Consider the following 4,773-nt stretch of genomic DNA (forward strand, 5'->3'; position numbering starts at 1 on the left):
AAATGCAAACTTAATTACTGCTAAAAAAAATAGAGTAAGAGTCGCTAGGGGACTGAGGAGTCAAAGTCCAGACCAACAAATTTATAGTGTTTTCTACAGGGCAGCAATAAAAACTCAAAGTCTTGTGGTAGCATTCAGTATTTACCCCTGTTTAAAGGTTTAATATCTTCATTTGAGTTAAAACCTTTTCAAAGCAACCTCTTAGTGACATAGAACTTTTTGGCTTAAAAATTTAATAGACTGCTAAGTATGCTGTAAAAATATTTTGCAGTTGGTTTTTAACAGCATACAGTTTATTAGCTCTTGTGAATTAAACTGTAGGAATGCCTCTGTATTCTCCCTGTATCATTGCTTAATTAAAGAATAGTTCCAATTTTAGTATAATGCCAAAGGTTCATTTTCTGAACTAGAAGGAACTTATCATATTCTAGGATTTAATTTGTCACAAAAGGTTGGGAGAACTTCTACTCTGTATTTGATAAACAAAACAAATTGTTTACTGATTGCTTATTTTTTATGTCCCTCCGTAGAAACCGTATGTCATAAGTTATGATCTGTCTGTAGTTAATCTTCCATATCTTCATTTGCTGTGATGGATATTTAATAAATATTGATATTCAGCTTATTGATGCAAAGTTCTGTTAACTAAGGACCACTAAAGAAAACTCAGACTTATGAGTACAAATTGTTGATAAAATATATGATTATCCCACCTGATTAAGATGTCTGTTTCTTTAATTGTTTTCCTTTAGGTCACAGGAAGTGGAGATTTAGAAAATTTTCAAAGATAAAATTGATGAGCAAAAGCCAGGGAACTTACCTAAATTATATATTTATATTTAATTAATTGACTTACAGTTAAATATGTATAGTGTTATGATTGGTGTTCTGTGTATAAAATGTATTCCTTACGTTTTCTTTAGCTTTTAAGAGATAGAAGGCAATGGAAAGAAACCACAATAGACTTGCTTTACTACACTTTAGCAAGAATGTTTCTTTTTTGTGTTTGTAAATGTTTGTAACAGATTTTAATTTTCAAACTAGACTAGTGAAAAGAAATGGCAGTTGTGACTTAAAGCATAAATGAAAATTTTACTAGTTTTCGGATTACTCAAGAGCGAGTACTAGGAGTTCTATGGTTCTGAATCTAATGAAAACGTACAGAATATCCTATGTTTAATTCCGAGAACTTGAGTTCACACAGCATTATGCAAGGTCATCATTGTTCTTATTAATATATTTTTTCTTTTTCTTTTTGCTTTTTAGGATTGTTTAAAAATCCATAAGATGGCTAATTTCATGACATAATCAATAATCTTATTCTAGAAAGGAAATTGGTAAAGTGATGAGAAACTCCTAGGGGAGAAATAGCATGACACAAAGCTTAGTAGTGATTTCAAAGAATATCAAGCAGAAAGAACAGCAGCAAAGCCAATTACTGAAATATTGAACAAACTAATTTTTTAAAGAAAGTTCTTTTAAAGAGCAAAAACTGCTATGTCTGAGTAAATAGCTATGCTTTTCAATCGGGAGAGAGTTCCAAATACTCAAATAAAGATATTAGCAGCAAGAGGGCTTTGGATGCTACCAAAATATTACTGGAAAGTGGACTCAGATAATGTGTTCTTAGGTTGATTATATGAAAGAATCTATTATAAAAAGGAACATAGAGAAACAATCTTTTATGGTCTACAAATTTTGGAGTCATGTCATTCTGTGTTCAAGACAGATTTCACCAAACTACTACTCTATTAACTTATGTAGCACATTCATTGGCAAATGATTAAAATAAAAATAAATATGTATTGAAAATATATAATAATTTCACGTAAAGTTTTGATAGTCATCTTGACAGTCAACTCTAAAACCAACTAATTATCTCAGTGATAGCTCCAAAATGGAGATACAAATAGGATGGAAAATATTTAACTAGAGACATCATGTCAACCTGCCTGCTTTGATGATACAGAAATGGGCAATTTAGAAGCCATAATTTGAAAATAAATTTTCCCATAAAAATCATAATTTTAGGAAAAGGAAATTGTTAATTTTAACTAATATTTAGGAAGATGAGAAATCTCAAAATCATAGCAACAGTTCCTTTAGCATAACAGTTGATCACTGTTTTTCTTGCTGTTTTAGGATTGTGTGTGTACAGTAGTGATAGAACCAGAGTCTTTGACAGGTTGGTCTGACATGACCTCTTCTCATTTAGAAACTTTCATATGAGAAATGCATTACTGATTAATAGTAAAAGACTTCAGAACTCAAACTTAAGGCTAACTGCTAGATGTGGTTATTTTTTATTTTTTGTTTTTTTTTGTGGAACTGGGGATTGAACTCAGGCCATTGCACTTACCAGGCAAGCATTTATTCTACTGAGCCATCTCCCTTGCCTATTTATTTTTATTATTTTTATTTTATTTAGACATGGTAGCTATGTGATTTTGTTAAGATTCTCTATGCCCTGGTTTGCTTATCTTTAAAATGGGAACAGTATGATTCCATGCCCAAAGGGTTGATGATGGCATACAATAAAGTAAAATATTAAATGTACTTAAAATGTCTGGCACAAAGTAAGTGGTGTATGTGCTGCTATCTATTCTTATTATTAGTGTTAATGTTGCATACGAATTTGTGAAAAATCACTCATGCCCCCTATTAAAATATAAATAATGGAATCACTTTTTTGTATTAGTTCCTAACCATTGTAATGAGAACGAACTAAGTATGGAAAATTCTAACTCAGCTTAGAACTCTAAAATAATGAAAATGTAGTTTCTCCTAATCTTCTCTTTCACAAGGAATTGGTATCCTATAGAGATCATTTATTTTTTCACCCAACAAAAGGCTACTGATCACCTAATATATCCCAAATGTTCTTCTAGGAGTAAAGGATAGAATAGTAAATAAGCATTACCCAAAGAAATGAATTCATTTGTCAAATGATTGGTACATTTTGCTTATCCTAGAATACTGACCCAGGAGGGCAATTTTGTGCAGCTTCTTATAACATGGCTTTTAAGGAGGTATGAAGGGGCCTGTACTTAGTAACTGAAAGCTGAAGGTGGAAAGGTAGATAGCCTGCCACATTGGAGCTGAGTGGAGCATAGGTGAGCTTTCTTATTTTAAAAATGTTCTCAGGTCTCTAACATAGACGGCAATATCCTTTGCCTTTCCACTCACTCTTATTGTCTTTTCTGCCAGGGCCCAGAGTGCACTCATCTAATATGCTTCCAGTAGTTTTATCCTGGAAGGATTGAGTGGGTATTCACAGATTGCCCGCAGGTTTTAGCTGTGATAGAGAAACATTATTCTTTACTAAAAATGTTAAAGTTCTAAACCTCTGACTTGCAAATAATGTGTGGGAGCAAAATTGATTTGCCTGTTGGAATCAGTACTCTGTATTATTGCTGTGATAATTTTCTTCTTCTGATAATGAATGCCATGAATTCTGTAGAGCAGATGTTGAAGTTTTCATTGGCTTTATGTGGCCTACCTTTTTTTCCTGGGTAGTTATTGCTCAGATTGAAGCTACAGACTGTATTTTCAATAGTGAGTTCCAAGATGACTTGAAGGAGAACAAGAGACAGATGAGTTGTTTGCACTTGAAAATAACTTAATTTTCCAGAATAATACATGGTTTAAAGTTGGAAAGAAGTGGTTTTTATGCATTCTAAACCAGAGAATAAAGGAGAAGAGCATTATACCTTTTGTTGGTAATTTGCTACTGTAGTGGGTCGCTACATGATGTAGGTTAAAATATACTCCATCTCCTCCAAAAGAAAATGCTAGTGATAAGTGAAACACAAAAGGCTCTTTATTATTCTGGACATAAATAAATGGACCAGGAAATTCTAATTAGCAAGCTTGCTTTGATTTTTTTTCTTTTCCAAAGTTTAAAGTAACTTATGTTGTTGATTGCTGCTACAAAAAAGTGATTCGATTATTCACATTTTAAAAGGGGGAATTAGTGATTTTTCTCAAATTCTTATACATCATTAACACTAATAGTAAGACTAAAAAGCAACACATACACCACTTATTTTGTGCCAGACATTTTAAGTACATTTAATATCTTACTTTATTGTATGCCAACATCAACCATATGGGCATGGAATCATACTATGTCCATTTTAAAAATAAGCAAACCAGGGCACTTAATAAAATCACATAGCTACCATGTCTAGCAGTTAGCCTTAAGTTTGAGTTCTGGAGTCTTTCATTATTAACCAATAGTCATTTCTCATATGAAAGTTTCTAAATGAGAAGAGGTCATGTCAGACCAACCTGTCAGAGGCTATGGTTCTGTCACTACTGTAGAAGGACAGTCCCAAAACAGCAAGAAAAACAGAGAGGTCAACTGCTATGTTAAAGGAACTGTTGCTATGATTTAGAGATTTCTTCATGTCTTTCTAAATAAATATTAGTTAAAATTAACAATTTCTTTTTTCTATAATTATGATTTTTATGGGAAATTTTATTTTCAAATTATGGCTTCAATATTGCCCATTTCTGTATCATCAAAGCAGGCAGGTTGGCATGATGTCTCTAGGTAAATATATTCCATCCTATTTGTATCTCCATTTTTGAGCTATCACTGAGATAATTAGTTGGTTTTAGAGTTGACTGTCAAAAAAATAGAGTTGAGGAGGCAGGATCCTGCACAGGCCCGGCGAGTGAGTGAGACAACCGGGCCTCGGGATCCTGAATAGACCCAGAGCGCAGGCCCGGCGAGTGAGTGAGACAACCCAGGGCCTTCCGGATCCTGAA

This window comes from Octodon degus, unplaced genomic scaffold, assembly GCF_000260255.1.
Source record: "Octodon degus isolate 3935 unplaced genomic scaffold, OctDeg1.0 scaffold00106, whole genome shotgun sequence".
Taxonomy (NCBI): domain Eukaryota; kingdom Metazoa; phylum Chordata; class Mammalia; order Rodentia; family Octodontidae; genus Octodon; species Octodon degus.